This window comes from Salvelinus sp. IW2-2015, unplaced genomic scaffold (genome assembly GCF_002910315.2).
Source record: "Salvelinus sp. IW2-2015 unplaced genomic scaffold, ASM291031v2 Un_scaffold1441, whole genome shotgun sequence".
NCBI classification, from domain to species: domain Eukaryota; kingdom Metazoa; phylum Chordata; class Actinopteri; order Salmoniformes; family Salmonidae; genus Salvelinus; species Salvelinus sp. IW2-2015.
The window spans coordinates 1-21,596 of NW_019942911.1; positions in this window are offsets into that span (position 1 = coordinate 1).

Below are 21,596 nucleotides of genomic sequence, written 5' to 3' on the forward strand. Positions count from 1 at the left end.
GGGGTGACCACAATCTCAAATGGACCCCTAAGCCCTACACCCTATGCACTTGTGGAGATCCGAGGAGAATCTTGATGCCGCGTGATAAGCAACGTAGTTTAAACAATCTACCTAACCTATCAAGAATCTCCACAAGTGGTTAAGGCGATGGCTTTAGGGGTCGGATTCGGGCATTGGCCGTTGACTTCCATACAACTCAATCCATATTAATATCCATGATGCATGTGCGCACATTCTAATCTTCCGAGGGCATCCAAAGTATGCGAGTAACTTTGTTAATGAGCACTGGTCAGGCTGCATCCTTGTTATCTGAGGACAAGCAAAAGTATTAATGCCCTGACATTTCAATACATGTAAATATGCAGTCTTCCTGGCACACTTTTATGTGCATGCAAGCGAATATGCCAGTGCCACATATCCCCCGCGGGACTCTGTCGTGTTTCTGTAACCTCCATGAGATTAAAATCCCAAGCCTGTCCCAATGTCTCTCCAAACAATGATCAGAATGTACAAATGATCTCACTCCTTTTTGAGGCAAACATTTAATCATCCACTACATCTACATGATAGGAATCATACAGTATTTAACACACACACACACACCTCCCATCTCCTTCATCCCTCACTGCATGACTCCATCACTTAATCCACCAACTGTCTTTCCTGGCTATAAGAAGAAGGCACATTCCTTCATATTCCAATCTGGCACAAACACACACACCAGCTATGGGATCATGTTAATACCCGTACTATGCAACATGCCAATAGGTTAGATACTAACAGCAGCAGCACACATCCCATAAAAACCGGACAGACAGCACAAGACACTTTTCCATTTCTGCTTCCACGAAGCATTGTCAACCTCAATCTGTTTATTTGCACTTATTGCTTCAGATGTGAAAATTCTAAGGTCTCTATTATTTCATGCATACAGCAACAACTCTACATATTTAATGCAGAGATTCATTCTTTGCCTCATTACAAAGTGCTTGCGTCACAAGTCTTGAGAAGAGAGCGGCGAATTGTTTCAACATTGCACACAATTAGACCAATCTATTCATATCACCAAAACAGCCACAGGTTCCATATGGCTAATAATGGAAGTGATCTTGCTGGGCAATTCCATGGTAACAGAAGTATGCTTGAGCCTCAAATGTTTCTATTCAAATGTAGTCAAACAAAAAACATTGATTTCAAAGTTCAACAAACCAACAAATTACTGCGAAGAACTGTGCAGATGCAAAGTTTGCTAACATTAATTTCGTCAAATCTCCCTTCATTTTTTAATGGTCCACGTTTTCCCCAAAAACGAAATATCTACTCGCGAATTAAGATTCAACGATGTCTGCAGAAAGCAGGTGGTTCACTAATGACACATGACACATTGGCTGTCTTCGAATACCAGTACCCAACAGACTGAAACGTAATGCAGTATATACACTACTATACTATTAGTTCCTTTTAGATACTGAACAACTAAAGGTATGCCTTTCAGTTGAGCATTCTAAGATCTAAGCCTGTCTACCGAAAGTTGATCTGTGCTACCAACCTCCTTGCTAGCGTTAGCATACAATTACTAGCCTAGACATTGTTTTGTACCAATTCGTAAATTCTGAGCGTTCAGAGCGCACACTGCAAGGACGCTAGGTTGATCCAAGCATTCTGCACCATCACAACGGCACTTAGTCCAAAGCCACCAAGCTAACCGCTAGCTACTTCCAGAGACAATGAGAAAAACAACCTCACTCTGACCATTTTACTCCTCGCCACAAGCAGAAAGCTGCGTTGGGCTGTTTGTCATGTTATCCAGAGCCTCTGGTGACCTAAGCTAACTGTATCTAGCTGGCCAACAATTTCATTTAGCTTTTTTGCTGATGTATTACTGACACCGGGCACATTATTCACACAGGTGTGAAGCCGGTCGTAAATTTGCAGTCAGTTATCTCGCTCTCGTTACACTCAGACGGAGTGCTCTATGAAATACGCAGAGTAGATAGCCACGAGCGGATTTATGCTTCCACTGAGAACTCCACAACAGACTCTTAGCCACTTAGCTAAGAATGACGTGCAATAATTCAAGTCAAACGTTAGGGTAGTTAGTAAGCAAGACATATAGTTAATATACTGCAAGTTTATTATTAGAGCCCATTGAACGAGGTAGCCCATCTAAACATATCGGTAGTACCTACTGTGTAATGATATCGGTTCGAAGGATAGCTTGCAAACACATTGTCACCAACATAACGTGTAGCTTAACTGACTTGAACAGGCATTACTTATTACCATTGCTCAAACATTTGTCAAATTAGTTAAAAGCAATGCATTTTTTTTCCACTCTCGTGGACTTCAGCCTGCATATTTTCCCGCCATTTTCTCAAATCTGAAAATGTTGCTAAAGCCATGCACATTTCCTGAAGAATGCATTACTGGGCCCCTAAAAGTACAGAAAAAAATGTCCATGCGTTGTACTTCATATTTTGATGAATGTATACAACGATCTGGAACTTTTTGGCCATACTAAACTCTATCCATAAATGACCAATAAGCATTACTACTTGGAGTGGTGTCGTTGTGTTCGTGTGTCTGTACGTCTACATCCAGCAAATAGTATTTGTTGTAGTTACGAGTATTCAAACAGCTATTGACTTGAATTTAGACGACAGTAACAGAATGACAGTAATGGAATTTCGTCATGGTCCCTGCGGAAACTCTACACACTGGCTATTATTTTTATGAGCTCTGCCCCCAAAAAAACCATAATTTGTTGGGTCCAGACTGACAAATCTGAACAATCATAATGTCTATGGTTTCAACAAGTTTTGACATCAAAGTTCACACAGTACAGGCAACAGACACAGTTCATTACACTACAGTATAGAGGTAGATCAGTACAGTAGAGCGTTAGCGCTGCGGTAGGAACAAAAATGGCGCACCACTGCTGTATTAAAGGAAAACCCTCGACAAAGAGACTAGCGATGGACCAGTTTAACTACTGACTTAAGAAAAATAGCGTCATACTGTTGCGCTGTATTTGATATCCCTCCACCTCAAATGCATAAGGTCACACTTTGGAAGTTGGTTTTTCAAGCCCCCTCAGAAACACTGGGCATGAGAAGCTGTGATGTGTTGAAGGAAATCAGTTTCGTTACAGACAGGACTAATGCGGGTAATGAGGGATGGGAAAGCGTCAGAATTCTCTCTGAGAAGCATGGGGAAACTGTCTCATATAAGCAACAGCCTGAGTGATTGTGTTTTCTGTCTTGAGTGTCTCGGCAAAATGATTTTTCAGATATGATTGTTCAGTCACTTGATGATATCACTTAACAACAAAAGTGATGCATGTCGAATAGGCTTTGGCAATTATACTGGGGATGACAACACACACACTGTTGCCTCGGAATGAATCCCACACTCTATGCGCGCGCGCGCGCACACGCACACACACACACACACACACACACACACACACACACACACACACCTTTCGTAGGCCTAATTTATTGGCAATTTCACGAAAGTCAAACTGATGGCTACATTTTCTCTCCATTGATGCGCTGCGTGAATGCGCACATAAAATAATATTTGGTCTAAGACAACTGTACAAGTATTCACTTACACTGCTATTTTGCCCAGACCAGTGCACCATGGCTTGGTTGTGAGCGGAATCTCCGGTCAAAGCGAAGGTTGAACTGGTGAGTTTGAGTTCGTCCTGCCTCGAACTGGCCGCTCTCCTGTCCTCGTTGCTCCATCGCAATTCGGACCGTGTCACTCTGCTGCGCCCAGCCGGTGAGGTGATGCCCTCTCGAGAGTAACTCAGAGGCAGCGTCTCCCTTCTCTTGGGTGAGCCGGAGGACTTCACTTTATCGTCCCCAATATTAGCTCTCGGGCTGTTCCTACGAACTCGGTGCTTGTGTGTGATGCCGGGAATTAAATCTGCGCGAGCCTTCCCGACATCTGTATTTCCTGCATGAAGGTTCATTTTCAGGTTGGAAACTTTGTACTCGCCGCGCGGGGTGAATTTTCTCTGTTTACCACCACCGTAGTGCATTCCTCCATCGAGTAGTGCGTTTTTGGAACGGAACGGCATGTCAGTATTCCGTTTACGCCTTGAGTAGATGTATTTCCCCTGGATGCATTCATCGGACCCAGCTGCGCAACCAAGCTGCTGAGTTTCGGCACTTGCAGAATTTAAACTCCGTGAAGCAGTTGCCCCGTCTCCATTTCCAATAACTTCCTCTCCGTACCCTGTTGCGAATTCTCGTGTGTCCGTTTTAAGCAGTAATTCCTTAATACGCCCCTTATCTCCCGGCTGACATGATCTGCAAGTTAGCTCTGATTTAGCGGCTAAAAAGAAATATATGATTATCAAAAGCATAAACCAAAAAACGTTATTGTGCCAAATAGGGCATAATCTGACAACCCTCTCCATAGCTGGTGACAAAGAAAGATGCTCAGTCTGGATACAATACTTTTTTTTTTACTCTCTTCCCTTTGTGACTGTAATTGATGTTAAGCAACGGAACTCCTCGCAAATTGTGGCTCGTCCAATTGTTCTGCAGTGTTAAAAAGTGCTACTCGGCGAAGTGGTCCCAGATGAAGGATTTGATCGAATGAAGCCCTGCGCGCGCGGGGGAGGAGCTGGCAGAATCCAGGGAAAAGATAGGCGAGATTTCTTCTTGCGTCTGTGTTTTTTTCCCCTCACCAAGAACGACGCGTTAATAATTTCGCATTAAATAATTTGTTAGCATTTATCTTACGTATGTAATCTTATTCGCTCTCTCTTTAAATACTATTGCTTATATGATTCCTTTGTCAATGTTGTTGGCTATTACTATGGTCTTGTTAACAATATCCCTAACAGCTGTAGATTGTATCTACCAGTAGCTAGGCCTACTGTGCATAAGAGTCAACTGCTCAATCACATTTCTCAGAAGATGAAAGATAATGGTTATTTTCATTATGAATCTGTCTATTTGCTTTAAAGTTATAGTCGTGATATTGCTCGTAGGGAGGGGTCGGTGTTCTGAAATTAGAAAATATTAATTAAACTCCAATTATGCATAATGTCACGGATCACAGAGGTATGATGTATTAAGCAATCATTAAGATTTAAATACCCTCTATATGGGCATGACAATTATTATAGAATATATACTTTAGATCATATGTATCAAACTCATTCCATAGGGCCGAGGGTCTACGGGTTTTCGCTCCACCCTTGTACTTGACTGATGAATTAAGGTCACAAATGAGTAATGAACTCCCCTCACTTGGTTGTCTAGGTCTTAGTTGAAAGGAACAACCAAAAAAACCCGCAGAGACGCGGCCCTCCGTGGAATGAGTTTGACACCACTGCTTTAGATTGTCTCTCTACATGTGATGTGAGAACATCATACTCATTGTGAGGTCGTTCACTAGCCTACATGATACATCCGACATCCGTTCACTGGGACTTGCTAGAACGTGCCTCCGTGCCAAATTGACGCCGTCAATTTTTTTTTATCTGAAAATGTTTCAGAACGTGAGAGATGCCACCAGTGAAGAACACTGGAGTAAACATATAGCCTAGGTACGGTTATCGTAATTAGATACTGTTATGTTATCTTCACACATCAGAAAGAAGAGTATTACCATTTTAAAAGGCATGGGTCCCTAGACTGTGCAAACGGTCAATGTCAGGAACCGGGGGGGAAACACAAACACGCCAGAAATGTAGCTGTTTGTTTTTCTCTGACTTTTAATGACGTGATACGCTATGTATTATGTATGCGATAATTGTTGCGCTGATGAGCATTTAAATGCGTAGAGGGAAATGCAAATGAGCACAAATCACTTTGATAGTTTTTTTTATTTTTATATTCAGAACATAAAGAGTTGTTGATACAATAAATGGAGATATACAAATATGGATTTTCTTGGCTTTCATCCAAGTAGCCTATAACGTCGGCATCAGATTAAAAACCGATCTAATGGTATTTGTTAAGGTATTAGATCAGTGGTAGGCTATCCAATTCCCAATGTGTATTTTTAACTTTTCATTCTGGTCATTGGTATAGAATTCCAATAGAATTCCCATTGTACTGGAATGTTTCTCCTCTCTTGGTGGCCTAAAGGGTTAAATCCCCTGACGTCCTACCATAGACCTAAAATATATTAAGTATTGCCTCTCTCCGTGGCACACTGCATTAAGCAGACATTTTGGATTGGATTAATGGTCTTGCGATGGGCAGGCCCCACGTGGCTGGAAGACACTTATCACACCATTCTTCCCCCAGTGTGCACACAGGCACAAACACACACACGCACACACATACACACACACACTGAGGCAGACAGTAATAGACATGATGATGGGAGTGATTGAGGAGATTGCTGCCTGGCTGAGTGTGTGTGTGTGCATGTGTTTCATGCGTGCAAGTGTGTGTGTCTCTGTGTGTGTGTGTGTGTGTGTGTGTGTGTGTGTGTGTGTGTGTGTGTGTGTGTGTGTGTGTGTGTGTGTGTGGTGTGTGTGTGTGTGTGTGTGTGTGTGTGTGTGTGTGTGTGTGTGTGTGTGTGGATGTGTGTGTGTGTGACAGTCTCACACCCCATCATCTCACATCCAAATCTGGACACGCCATCCATTCACATAGAATCAATGCCCTGTCAATAGCAGAAATTAATTTGGAGGATGTTGCGGATCAGACCCTACTTTGTCCATTTGTACCCAGTTGTAGTGTACTAGTATGCACTTGGACTATGAATGCACGACAAGGTCAATGAGTCACACAGAAAGAGGGACTGGGAGAGAGGAGGTACAGTATCATGACGCATAAGGAGAGGGGTTAAGTATAAGATGCCATCTGACTGAAGGTGACTGTAGAGGTGTGTCAAGTGTGGGTGATTCAGACTACCCTTTGAATATGTTGAGTAAGATTTAAGAAGGACATACAAGAAACTTCACTGTAGGACTCTTTCAAAAACAAGCAAATGTATGTCTCGTTTCTAATCCAAATAGTTCCTTGAAATGTAACTTAGTCACGGAACCCCCTTTTTAGGCTATAATTGTTATTTCTGGTTTGAAGTTTCTGTGACAGATGATCAACTGGGCCTCCATGCTACTTTTACTCATACATTAGGGATTCAATTAGTTTTACTGCGTCCCTGCATTTCCCTAGTGAAGCTCCCAGGGCCACATTTCAACACCACAGCCACAGATAGCCTATCATAAAAACCCTAGGCTCTATTAAACAGGCCTGCAACACCAACACAAACGAGTAATTGAAATCGCCAGACACAACCTAGAAAAGCCATGGCTTTTTTATATAGTTATCTGCCAAAACATTCCCTTCATAAAAGTAGCTCTCGAAAAAGGAAGTTGTCCAATACATGATTTACATATAATTTTGATATTTTTTCCACTTATTGGTCTTTTGACCAATCACATGAGATCCTTTCACGTCAGATATTTTGGTTAAAAGACCAATTCGTTTTTTTTTTTAAGATCAGAATTAGGCTGCCTGTCTAAACACAGCCAAATGGATCTTTTTCTAAAGGGGTAAAAGGAGTGGTGACTAGAATAAAGGGAAAAGGAAGAACTGAAGTCTTGGGAAAAATCGAAAGTCTCCAGCTCCAGGAAAAGCTAGAAAAGACAAGAGATCAAGTGAATGGTTCTTTTCTTTCTACTTTGTGGAGTCTCAAACAGAGAGTTCTAGTGAATAGAGATGTTTCCCATATTACAGACTTTATTTGGTATTCACCCTCTGTGGGGCTCTGCCGGGTTCAATCGTCAGGTCAGGAGCAATCAGTTGGCAGTGACTCATTGGGAAGAGTTCAACAGCAGAGTTCAACACTTTCAATTTCCACTGTTTTGGGATGTTTGTTTCTAGGAAAGATTAATTGCCCAACCGTCCATCCATAACAATATGAGGTTTCAAACCCAAAGTCAGACTTTGGGAGAATCAGAAGCCCAATTGCTATGAATGAAAAGTCACAAAAGTAGGCTTGACCGTGGGTGGTTATGTTAAGTTAACACCCCCGTTTCCAATTCATGATTTAAATTTCAATTCCTTTCTTCTAAATTGGCTCAGTTTGAATTGAATCGACCCCAATGTCTGGTGAATATAGTGAGACATTGGGACATGGATAATTGGATTATCCGTTTAGACAGAACTGAGAGACCCAGGTTTTATGGCAATGAGAGATCTCCCCTAATGAACCAAGCCAGAGCTTAGCAATGATGTCATCCGGCTAAAGCCAAAAGACTCAGTCATAAAAGCATTATATATGTACAGTAGCTTTTACAACAAGGACCCACTGAATCCGGCCAATAGAATATATCATCAGAGAGACATTCTTGTTCAACACACTGAAGGGTGTTAGAATACCAGATAGTTTTTTGTTGTTGCTGTTCTTTGATAACCTTGTGGAAAGTTTAAAAAAATTGTTGTTGACATTTTTCACATTGGGTGATCTTGAAGAAGGTTTGTTTTGCCACACTGTGCAGTTCAGGAGCAACCCGCATGTACTTGATCAAGCCCTTATTGTACTCTCCTTCATTTACTTAAGCCTCCAAAGGTATGTTTTCTTTCAGGGTGCTTAATTGGACTGTAGAGCTGCCATTTGTAAACGGTTGTTCATTTAGTTCAACTTATTACAGTTCAGTTGTATCTATTTCAACTTCTTACATTTCAGTTGTATTTAGTTCAACTTGTTACAGACACTTCATTTGTATTTAATTCAACTTATTTCAGTTCCTAAGTGCCCTGCTAACCAGAAAGAACAAAGGGACTGGAGATGAACCATCCACCATCAGAAAACAAAGCAGTCTGTCAACACAGCTCTAGACTAAACTTCCTAGCACTCTCATCAACATCATCTGCTGCTGAAAAGTTTTTTGGAGGAGTCCAGGTAAGAGAGGAAAAAAGATCCCTCTTAATCCATTTGAGGGATTAGATGAGCGACTACTTTAAAAGCTTTCACTACCGGGGCTGAAATATTAATATTTTGCTGCAGACTGAACATTACCGGGAGACTTCGGAGTGAAGCAATGATAATTATTAATGACTCTTACTTCAGAAGCCCACTGTACTGAAAGCGGAAAGCCTCAAATTTGGACTCACCAGACTAGAACAGAACAATCTGTTATGGGATCACAGTTTCAGATCTTGCAGTTGTGACTTTTTTGGAATTGTTTACCTCAACCCTGCTCCTCTACGATGACTTTTTCATGAATCAAGTGTCTTTAAAAAGGATAGGACAGATGCCTGGCTTTTACTTCAATAGGCACATCAGTCTCTCGCTCTGTTGCACTGATGCTGGGATGTCCTTTCAAAGATTGTAGAAATGGGCGGGGTTTATGACTTTGTGGCTGTGGTAACTAGTGACGTTCTGCCTTCTTACATTTGGGACAACGACTCCCATTGTTAGAGTGGAGACATGAGCACCTCATCATTATATACAGATTTCTGGCTATAGACCTTTTTTTTTATTGTTCGCTACCAATGATTTATATATACACTAGATGGCTACCTGGTGGCGCTGTTTTGAAGGCAATGTGCCTCCATCTTGGCACTTCCTCACCGTAATAAAAAATATTTTGGAAGCTTAAGAAATGCATATATCAATGTTTACATTTGTTTTTGCCACGTTTGTTTTGTTACAGACACCTTAATGCATACTTTTAAATTATATTATGTGAGCAAAACATATAAATATAAAATAAAATTTATCCTTAAAGTGTAGTTTTTTGAAAGTTCTAATGTTACTGTCCCCACTACAACAAAAAACGACTTAAACACATGAAATGTTGTCCTTGAAACATTCCTATGGAGGACTGTTTCTTCTGGGGAGTGCCAATATGGTCGACTGGTGGCTTCTAAGCCTCTCATTGGCCAATACATACCATCTGTAATCCAGGGTTTATATACATTATTGTTTGCTACCAGGTTGATTGCACAGGTGTGGTGAGTTAGATAATTAGTGTGCTGCTCAGCCTTGCTTTCGGTGTGCCTAAGTAGTAGCTCTAATCATGTTCTATTTTATGCAGCTCTGTGTCTTTTAAACTAAAGTGTACTTGACTAAATATGGTCATTTAAAGTAATGAATGCAATAAACTTAAATCAAGTTCTTTACAGTATTGCCTTGTCTAAATAACAAAGTAAAGTTCAGCTAATTAAATGTATATTCTCACTGGTTAATCGTTGTGTTGAGCTTTAGGAGCGTTACAGCCTTATTCTAAAAGAACATTTATAAAAGAATCCTTATCAATCTACACACAATACCCCATAATGACAAAACAAATACAGGTTTTAAGAAATGTTTGCAAATTTATTAAAAATCAAAAACAGAAAAAACGTATTGACGTAAGTATTCAGACCCTTTGCCATGAGACTTGAAATTGAGCTCAGGTGCATCCAGTTTCCATTGATCATCCTTGAGATGTTTCTACAACTTGATTGGAGTCCACCTGTGGTAAATTCAATTGATTGGACATGACTTGGAAAGGCACACACCTGTCTATATAAGGTCTCACAGTTGACAATGCATGTAAGAACAAAACCAAGCCATGAGGTTGAAGGAATTGTCCGTAGACCTCTGAGACAGGATTGTGTCGAGGCACAGATCTAGGGAAGTGTACCAGCAATTGTCTGAAGCATTGAAGGTCCCCAAGAACACAGTAGCCCCCATCATTCTTAAATGGAAGAAGTTTGGAACCACCAAGACTCTTCCTAGAGCTGGCCGCCTGGCCAAACTGAGCAATCAGGGGAGAAGGGCCTTGGTCAGGTAGGTGACCAAGAACCCGATGGTCACTCTGACAGAGCTCCAGAGTTCCTCTATGGAGATGGGAGAACCTTCCAGAAGGAAAATCATCTCTGCAGCACTCCCCCAATCAGGCCTTTATGATAGAGTGGTCAGACAGAAGCCACTCTTCTGTAAAAGGCACATGACAACCCGCTTGGAGTTTGCCAAAAGCCACCTAAAGACTCTCAGACCATGAGGAACAAGATTCTCCAGTCTGATGAAACCAAGATTGAACTCTTTGGCCTGAATGCCAAGTGACACATTGCAGGAATCCTGGCACCATCCCTACGGTGAAGCATGGTGGTGGCAGCACCATGCTGTGGGGATGGTTTTCAGCGGCAGGGACTGTGAGGCTAATAAGTATTGAGGGAAAGATGAACGTAGCAAAGTACAGATTGATCCTTGATGAAAGCCTGCTCCAGAGCACTCAGACTGGGGCGACGGTTCACCTTCCAACAGGACAACGACCCTAAGTACATAGTCAAGACAACGTTGGAGTGGCTTCGGGACAAGTCTCTGAATGTCCTTGAGTGTCCCAGCGAGAGCCCGGACTTGAATCCGATCAAACATCTCTGGAGAGACCTGAAAATACTGTAGCTGTGCAGCAACGCTCCCCATCCAACCTGACAGCGCTTGAGAGGATCTGCAGAGAAGAATGGAGAAACTCCCCAAATACTTGTGCCAAGCTTGTAGCATCATACCCAAGAACACTCAAGGCTGTAATCACTGCCAAAGGTGCATCAACAAAGTACTGAGTGAAGGGTCTGAATACTTATGTAAATTATATATTTCCATTTCTTTTCCTCCATAAATTTGCAAACATTTCTAAAAAACTGTTTTTGCTTTGTCATTATGGGGTAATGTGTGTAGATTTATGGGGAAAACTATATGTTTAATTCATTTTAGAATAAGGCTGTAACGTAACAAAATGTGGAAAAAGTGAAGGGGTCTGAATACTTTTCAAATGCACTGTACTTCATGGAGCAAATTAAATAACATATTATTTTGTAAATTCAAACAAACCCTATGAAACTAGCCATGGAAGTTTAGAATGACATGTATTCCAAGTTTGGAATTGAGGAAGTATCGCCAATTAAAGGTTGGTCGAAAATTCTCTGTGCTACTCTTAACAGTATGTCCCTAATAAGGCCTATCAGCCAGGACACCTGTTTATTGTCTATGCATAGTCACTTTACCCCTACCTACATGTAGAGATTACCTCGACTAACCTGTAATCCCGCACATTGACTCGGTACCGGTAGTCCCTGGATATAGCCTCATTATTTTATTGTGTTATTTTTTACTGTCGTTTATTTAGTAAATATTTTCTTAACTCTATTTCTTGAACTGCATTGTTGGTTAAGGGCTTGTAAGTAAGCATTTCACGGTAAGGTCTACACCTGTTGTATTCGGCGCATGTGACAAATACAATTTGATTTGTTTTGAACAGATTAATGATGGTCTGACTAGGCAATATTTTTTTATAGCTAATTGAGAGGCTGAGCTTTAGACTCGCCATCATCTGTCATTTTGGTGAGTTTCTTGTATCCTGAAAGTTGCTATGGACAACTGTTTTTCAAGCCAAGCCATGCTTCCTGAAAATCCCAGATGTGCAATATATCGTATACAATTTTTTTTTGCAACCACGGGTCCTCCTCATTCCCACCTATCACCTCCATTGGCTACTCTGGGTCTGCTATTCTACACACTGTGACAGTGTTTCAGTGCCCTGTTAGAGCTGAAAGAGTGACGTCTTATTTTTCACGACCACTGGCTGTTCTTAAACCAGCAGATCAATGGATCACGATCCAAGAGCTTCAACCTGCATATGGATGGAGTGAGGATATCCAATGCTGAGGGCATAGGTAGTCTGATAGGAAGACCCTGCACGCAACAGATCCTTGAAATGCCAGGGCCTTGAAGTTTATTTACACCAAGTGACGATTGTGCAGGAGTCCATATTTACAGTGAGGCGATCGAAAACTCGTTTTCAAAAAGCCTTTAAACAAAAAAATTTAAATGTATTGACTAACAACAAAACTGAGCTAATATGCCAAGTTGGTCCATACACACACCACCTCCTATTTCCATGTACCAAACGTGTTCAATGGAGGAATTTATGCAGCAGGGTAGCAATGTCGTCATTCGTCAGGTTGAATATGCATCCTCTACTGCATGCACCTCTGTGCAGTGTATTTGTAATTGACCTCACATCTGAACAGAGTCACCAGCCTGAGAGTATAATTATTAGTGGAGATAATGATGTCTTTAAGTTTCTACCCCCTCGCCACCCTGACAACTTTGACCCGGGGAAAAGTTTGCAAATTATATAATTGTGAAAAGTTTAATTAAGCACTAATATGAGGCATGGGCCAGAATTTAATTGCAACACGGTCGATGTTCTTGTTGTGCCAGTCTGAGAAAAACGTTTAATAAGAGATGTGTCTTGCTTCTCACGAACTGTTAGCAGTGATCCCCTGTTGTGACGTGTTGGTGAATAATTCCACAGAGAAGCTAGTTGAATATTATTGTTGCCGTCACTGCATTCTCACATTTAGTCCCTCTTTGACCACCAATGTGAGAAACAATCACAAAATTATCCCTCAATGTTTTGACCGTGTAATTTCAAATTAACTCAATTAATAGAACAATTGGATGTATCAATGTGATTGTCTAAGGGAGGAATTTCCAGAGTGTTAAAGATGCTGACTACCCCACCTGTTTACTATGCAAGATTGTCAACATGTAACATTCAGGTTTAACGCGTCATGTCGTGTAATTAAGAGGTGAAAATGCTAGTAGCCTGTAGAGAGATCTCATGATTTGTTTTGCACCGCAGCACCCGGCTCCACAACTCTGTGACCGTAAACTATCTAGCTCAGATCCAGAGTCAGGCTGTTAGCAATACACATAGATCCACTCACTGGGGTTTCCTTTGGTTTCATCAAGGGGCAGTAGTACTGGGTCTCCTGGGGATCTTCATGGCCATGCTCCTCCTAATGAATTCACTCAGAGAGTTTGTGGTTCGGAATTTTCAATGTGTTGATAATGTGTTTATTCCCTAAAGCAGACGGAGCTCTGTACATATTAAATGCATTTTGGTTTTAGTTTACTACCAAATCGTCTGAAAACCCAACACGCTAGATACACATACTGCAGTGTGTACATGATGGCAGAAACCGTGTTCCTTAAAGGAAAACAACTATGTGTTCTATTTACAGTTGGGCTATAACTAGAACAGTTTCAATCATGGAAATAGCTCGGACACACTTGCCATATTAACATGGCCCAAAACACACACAGTAGAAAAACAAATCACCTGAAAACAGCTGACCATAACATTTCACACCGCAAACGTCTTCACACCCACACATGAACCTAAATAAATAGCACATTTGTTTACGCAGAGGCTTAGATTGTTGGCTAGGGCCGTGGTGTATATATGACATGCTGAGTGATTGAGTCCACTATGCATATTTATGACTAAATAGTCGCCCTGTCGGTCGGCATTGGACGATTTATCGGCGGGGATCGTGGTTTTGGGTAAGGCTGCTAAGATGGCGGCTTGGCAATCTATGGCTTTATAAAAGGGCTTTGGTGAGCAAAACAGTCAATCAATCATTCTGTTTGGCTGATATATCATCAGATTGGATGCATTTTCAAGAGATTATGTTCCTCTAGCCGGCTGTAGTGTTTATTGGACAAAGGTGACTCATTCATTAGCCCGGCCTGGACAATGAGATTATATTTAATCAAATTGGTTGGAAGGGCAAGGTGCCAAATCTGTGTCAGTGCGTACTTCACTGTGGCAGCCTAAATAGGGTTGTGTCGGATCGAGGTTGTTGTTTTGTTTTGTAACGTGTGGGTTGAGAAGGAGCTATGGGAGCAAAGGATGATGGGTAATGAGGAGGTAGAAAATGCAGCGTTCTGTGTGTTTGACACCTTGACTAAACACGGGTGTCGACAGACTTGAATTTGAGAGAACTTGGAATGGAGCAAAAGCTCTATTCTGTTATTTTAGTATTCTTAGAATCTGCAGTGTGCTACATGGTGCTGCAGCCAACATGTTGCAACAACTAGTAGAGGTTTGAGTTGATCAACTGTTTAAGACCTGAAGGGATCTGCATCACAGAAAAGTCAGTTATACTTCATTACAAGTTTTGACTTATTAATAGTGTTTCCAAGTCATTCACTATATGCCACTGAGTACCTAAAACGTCCTACTTTTAGACATTCAGAGGATAATAGTTTACGACCTAAATTTCAATTTTGTAATTTTTATTTAATTTTTGTATTTTACTCCCTTTTTAAAAAAATCCCCAATTTCGATCTTGTTTCATCGCTGCAACTCCCTAACAGTCTAGGTCGAGTCATGCGTCCTCCGAAACATGACCCACCAAACCACTCACTTCAACCCAGATGCCAGCTGCACCAATTTGTTGGAGGAAACACCGTTCAACTGAAGACGACATCAGCCTGCAGGCGCCCAGCCCGCCACAAGGAGTCGCTAGAGCGTGATGAGCCAAGTAAAGCCCCCCCGACCAAACCCTCCCCTAACCCGGATGACACTGGGCCAATTGTGCGCCGCCCTATGGGACTCCCGATCACGGCCGGTTGTGATACAGCCCGGGATCGAACCCGGTTCTGTAGTGATGCCTCTAGCACTACGATGCAGTGCCTTAGACCGCTGCTCCACTCGGGAGGCACGACCTACATTTAAAAGGCAAATAGGGAAACAAAATATTTGTTTTGAACAATTATCGTTCTGCAAAACTTAACCGTCATGTAGCAGCCAAAGTTAAACCTCAGGGAAAACAATGCAAAACAGGCTTTCCAGTAGGCCTGTCACTGTTTATACATCTTCAAGAAATATGATTGCTTGCTTGTTGATTCCACTATTGATGTGCACGGCATGGCAACACCTCGGTATACAGCCATTAATATTTTGCAGGGTTGCCATGAAATATGAGCCATTATGCACAATTTATACCTCTTATTCATCCATTGCAGTATTAAAATATAGTTGAGAATACAGCTGGGGAACTGGCTTTTTAAATGGGAGTGAGATGGATGGTTATTCATAACACACAAACACACACCCTCGGATCGTATATTGCATGGAAAATGGCTCATCATAAAGACTTCAGAATGAGACATACGTCACCATAGGGTCATTGTTTAAATTATGTCATCGTTAATATTTCAGGTGTCTTATTATCAAAAAAAGCCAAATTAATTAAAGCATGCAAATGTGCCAGTGACACTTGGGCAGTGAAAAACTCACTAATGAAGCAGGGGAAAAGGTGGCAGAAGTTGACAAAGTTTGTACATTTTATTAGGTAGTTATGGAAAGTTAATTAAAGATTTCTGTAAGAAAAAATAGATACTCTGGAATTGGTGAAGGCTCAGTTTAAAACGTGCACTGCATTTGACATTAGGGGGGTTGGGAAATTGCCAAGGCACTGGTAGTGTTCGGTCTTCAAATGTTTAACAAGCAATCTGCATATAAATGCTGTGAAGGCTATGCCCATGAGTCAGTGATTATGTGAGGCCAGTTGCTACCCTGGGCTGAGTGACTAGATCTGAGGGAAAAGCAAATCACCGTAGCTGCAGTGAGTTGACTAGAATATCTTTTCGGGCGGAAGAAAACAACAGATAAAATCATCAGACAGCATAAAAAGGTCATTGCCTAATTACATATCTGTGTTGAAATATAATGTCATCACACTTATTTTCCTGGCCAAACCCCATAACTGTATTTAAAGACATCATTGTGAATGAACTAGGTCATAATTGACTTATTTGGTTGTGAGTCGTTGGTTGCATTGAAAAGGCAGGAAAGGGTTGCTAGGGGAACCAAATCCAAGACCTAAGGTACTTCCTCTCTGCTGCAGTGGTCATGAATTTGGGCCTGTACTGTACCTTCATTAAAATGCCAGATTCCCATTCCACCCTCTTCCCTGTCATCGCAGACAGAAAGTGATTCATATTTCAGTGATTAATATGTATTTATAAGGACCTCATCAGCCACCAGCATTATAAGGACCGACCTCATAAGCCACCAGAATTATGAGGACCTAAGCATGACTCAACAAGCACAAGAACCACTGGGTCAGATATGCACAGTTTTATGACCAATAATGCTTTATGAGCTCATTACAAATAAATATTGTTTGAATCAACCCGTAGTTAATGCACGCCTGGCTTGGTTTGATAGCTGTTGCGATTACACAATATAGCCATTACCTTATATCATAAAACATTGCATCATTACTCTCGTAGTTAATAACCTATATATCTGCACTAACACAATATGAAACATCGTTTTAATTTACTCCTAGCTTGACTCCTACCTATTTATATTCTTACTGCAAAAGGTTGTATTACAAGGAAGAGGTCAGAAACCTGAAGGGTTACATTAAGATTGCAGTTAATCAGCTCATATCAGCCCAGAACTCCCCTGGTGTTAAACACCAAACTATTTTCAATATTTTCTCTCCTAATGACTGTGCCTCCTCTTTGGTCAGCGGAAAGAAAACAAGAAACTCTTAGACTGTTAATGAATATGTTATCATGAGATAAAAACAACATATTTGTAGTGTATCCATGGTAAACAATCTCGGACTTGAATAACCTTTAGGAAACATATAACACCCCTTTCTAGCAATGTCGAATATGCATATATGTTTTTATTCCGACTTCTTATTCCATTCCCTCTCTCCTCGTTCCATCTCTTCTCGAGTCCTACAGTACCCTGGCTCGGTTTAAGAAAGCCCCCTTGAGTACCAATAAAAAAATATTGAGAACAGAGGAATACCAAATGTAAGCACTATGAATGAATGAGAGAGAGAAATCAGTTACGGAGATTTCTTTTTATCTACTTCCCTCGCTCCTTTGACTCCCACGTCTACTCTGGACCACCATAGATAGTTATGCCACTGTGCAACACATCATTTTCAACGCTAAGCATTTTAAATAATTCACTGCTACCTTTGCAATTTTCATGAGCTAGGTGATTACGTATAGAAATGGTACTGCGGGCGAAACAGGAAACATTTTCACAGCAGCCAGCAGCAGCCAGCTCAACATGCAAACCTTTTTCAAAGCTTTATTCTAATTCGGCTGCAGTCTATTCAGAAATCTAAAAAAAAAAGGTCCCTCTCCGCTTCTCAGACTCCATCTTTTAATGAGGGTCGCGACCTCTTGGCTGGTCACATGCAAAAGCAGGAAACGATTTCTACGGAGGGGGGGGTTGAGAGGGTGCGAGGTGGGGTGCACTCATATATAATGGCGGAATGCATTTCAGGTCATTTTAAGCTACAGAACACCGAGGGGTCATAGTTAACACTTGCGGTCAATATCTTCAATTGTGCAAAATCTCTTTAACCCATTTAGTGGTTGAGCTTGAGACTCCAGCCACAGTGCTGTGTTAAGCGCTATCTTAAAGCAGACTTTAAATTACAAAGCATAGCATCAAATCAAATCAAATGTATTTATATAGCCCTTCGTACATCAGCTGATATCTCAAAGTGCTGTACAGAAACCCAGCCTAAAACCCCAAACAGCAAGCAATGCAGGTGTAGAAGCACGGTGGCTAGGAAAAACTCCCTAGAAAGGCCAAAAGTGAAATGTTGTTTCTGTACTGGTATCAACCTGTCACAGCTATTCATGGTTACCTAAAGTTAGCTAAATGTAATCAATGTTTGATGAGCTGCAATTTGCAGCTGTGTTATTACTACAGTAGGCTACAGAACATTTGTACTAAGCACTTCACATTTCACAACACTAAAAACAAGCATTGTTGATCTCAAGCACCCCAATCAACAGAGTTGAATATACAGCCCTTTCACTTTTATCTCTCAAGTCATATGTGTCTGTGTGTGAGTGTGCTGGCAAAATGTGTGCCTGATATAAACAGTGGTTAGCATTTAGAATAATTAGGAGCTGTCAACCTCGCTCTGTAGGGCTAGGGTCGTCCGTTAATCTCCAGGCTCCTTGACCATCCATTTCTGTCTGCAGCTCCAGCAAGAGAAAGATAGATGCATTCAATAAATGTAGCCTTGAGAAATCTGCAGGAAATGATTGCGAGTGATAAATGGGGACGTGGGGATTTTTGCGAGCCTGAGTTTCACTTGACATCCATTACATCATCGTTGGCAGCGATGAGCTTTTCACACGCACAAGTGGAAGGAGGCTTAGGTGTTCTTTGTAAAACTCTACGTAGCTCTCTGAGAGATACGTGCAAAAAGTGTCTTTCTACAAGTTCAGGAACAGACTTTGTTGTCTTTAATGTTCATGGCTTTCATGCATGCAATGAACTAATGGCGTTAACCTCTGCACATGTGCATTTCTCATCATTTGACACGTAACAGAGATGTCACACCAGATCACCGTGTCTACACTCCAGGACTTCTTGTGGCTTCTTTCTCAATAGCTCTAAGTGCTGAGAAACTAGACCTGTATTCCACAAAATACATCTGAGAAATGTGCAAAGCTGCAGGGCTCCAACTAGCTTGTAAGGTTTAAAGGGACCTTTTTGCTGGAGAGAAGGGATGCAGTGAGTCCATCACACAGGCTTAGAATCACAGTGGTCCTTCAAGACAGGTCACTCTAGCTCTCAGGAGATAAGTAGCTAGCAGCTCTGGGTTGTTAAATCAAAGCAAGAACACAAGACCAGTAGCTGACATACTGGTACAAAGACAGGGGAGCTGTTTGGAGGTACATTTTCAATGCAATTGCTGTATGATGAATGTCATGTTCTTTATAAGTGGTCAAAAATAGAATGTGTTAGAAAGTTATGGTCATCAAGGTATTTGTATCTGGTGAAAACGTGCTAAAAGGCAACAGGAATCAACAAAACACAATGTTCTCGTCTTTTATCCACCAAGTCATACTCTTCTTTAATGATACTTAATCACAATTTGTGTAGGATATTGTGTTTTACATGTTTGATACTAGACACAGAAGTGAAGCAGAAGAAGTAAAAACAAAAAGTGCCTTGACTGCTAATATTTTAGAGATTATCTGTTTATCGACCATTTCATAGTTTCGAAAGTAATTATCTTCCTCAGAAATACCTAATTTGTTATCTCATTTTACATGGTTCACAATAGTGAAGCTCTAAAAGTAGAAAAATGTTGGTCTTTTGACCGTGCTAATATTTCAGCGATGTGCTGTGAAAACGTATGTCTGGCATAGGCTGCAGACTTTGGGGGAAGGCGTTGCTTTCTAAGGGACATATTAATTCTGCCACCAGACAGCTGTGCTTGATTGATTCAAAGTCTATTCTTAGTTGCCATTTAGCTTTAAATGATTTTCAGCGCTCTCTCTCTCTCTCTCTCTCTGTACATTTTTCTTGTTCTCTCTTTAACTCTCTCTCTCTGGTGTTCTGTCTTGTTCTCTCTCTCTCTGTCTGTCATTCCTTCTCTCTCTTCTCATTCTCGATCTCTCATTCATTCGGTCTCTCCATCTCCCACTCTCTTTCTCATTCTTTGTGGTGAGCGAGGCAAAGGCAGCTGCCTTTCCCATTGCTCAAGCATTGGACAGAACTTGTTACAGAACGGGACAAACTACTTCACCCACCAGTCAGCGGCCAGAACTCTTTCATTCAGCTCTGTTAGCAATGCAAGGTGGAAGAGCTGTCTCAACCAGTTCCACTTGATTACCGGGCCTATGCTAGAGAACGGGGAAAATGATGCACGGTTTGCAGTTCAGCTGAATTTCCTGCAAATCCCAGACACTTATCATGGGTGAATGGGGAAGAAGGGGTTGATAGAAGTTTTGGCACATCCAAAAGGTTTTAACCTTAACCCTGTCTTTGGGAAATTAGCCTTTCTGACTACAAAAAAAATAAACATTATTCTGGAGTAGGAAGCATTAAAGCCTAGCTTCACTGCAACTACTGTCTGACTCAGTTCCATACTGCTGATGTAGGCTCTGGAGTAGGAAGCATTAAAAGCCTAGGCTTCACTACAACTACTGTCCTGACTCAGTTCCATACTGCTATGTTAGGCTCTGGAGTAGGAAGCATTAAAGCCTAGGCTTCACTGCAACTACTGTCTGACTCAGTTCCATACTGCTGATGTAGGCTCTTGGAGGTAGGAAGCATTAAAGCCTAGGCTTCACTGCAACTACTGTCTGACTCAGTTCCATACTGCTGATGTAGGCTCTGGAGTAGGAAGCATTAAAGCCTAGGCTTCAACTGCAACTACTGTCTGACTCAGTTCCATACTGCTGATGTAGGCTCTAGTCATAAATAGGCCGGCTGGAGCATTCTTCATTACAGTAATAGTGATTGGGACAGTACAGTTGGAGCTTTTCAAGGGTTGATGCTGATGAAAGATTAAAAGAACAGGGAAGTAATGCACTGTGAGATCAAACCGATCATGTAGAATTTCATCACAAAATGGCATTCGTTCCAGTTTGGCTCCACAGTGAAGATTCAGACATCATTTTGTCTGGGGTTTGGAATGGTGGCTTTGAGGCAAGATGTGAAGTTGATGTGCGAAGGCAGTGTACAATGGTTTTGCAATTCATCTTTGATTGAGTTTCAATCTCTCATTCTCCACTCTATGTTATGTTGGAAGTATGTCATTTTCTTTGGTGTCAGATTGATAGAGGTAGGCTGATAAATATACCTGATATGTCCAACATGGGTTGGAGCCTCAATGGAGTGGTTCCCCAGGGATTCAACTCTAACCGCAAAGTCATTATCTTTTCAAGGTCATGATAAGAAAGTTCCTGATCCTCACGCATCAAACTGCTTTTGGGCTGATTAATAAACAAATAAGCCACCATGTATAACAACAGGGATTAGT